The 421-nt window shown below is 37.1% G+C and overlaps 1 protein-coding gene across 1 annotated transcript in view; it reads left to right on the top strand.

The window, feature by feature from the left end:
- The window catches only part of MTSS2 (MTSS I-BAR domain containing 2), a 12,154-nt gene that overhangs the window by 10,823 nt on the left and 910 nt on the right, over window positions 1-421 (top strand). The window lies entirely within an intron of this gene.

Here is a 421-nt window from a genome sequence, read left to right as displayed (position 1 = left end):
GTCCCTCTCTGCTGCCCCCTGCTTCCTGCCCCTCTGGCTCCTCCTGCCCTGCCTTCTCCTCACATCCCTCCTTCTCTTGCCCTCTCTTTGGTCCTCTTTCTCCTCTTTTTCTCCTTTTCTTCTCTTCTTTTTCCTGTTTTTTCTGCTTTTTTTCTTTTGGCTTTTTTCTTTTGTTCTTTTATGTCACTTTTCCTTCTCTTTTCTTATTTTCTTTGTTTTCCCATTTCTCTCCTCTTGTTGTCCTCTTTTTCTTTTCCTTTCTTTTAAACTCTTTTTCTCCTCCCTTCTATTTTCCTATTTTCTTCATTTTCCTATTTTTCCTTTCTTTTTAACTCTTTTTCTTTTAATTTCTTTTTAACTGTTTTTCTCCTCCGTTCTATTTACCTCTTTTTTTTTCCTTTCTTTTTTTCTCCTCTTTCCC

Source organism: Geospiza fortis, unplaced genomic scaffold, assembly GCF_000277835.1.
Source record: "Geospiza fortis unplaced genomic scaffold, GeoFor_1.0 scaffold97, whole genome shotgun sequence".
Lineage (NCBI taxonomy): Eukaryota > Metazoa > Chordata > Aves > Passeriformes > Thraupidae > Geospiza > Geospiza fortis.
The sequence above is the reverse complement of the archived record's forward strand: the minus strand, read 5'-3'. Positions and strand labels throughout refer to the sequence as shown.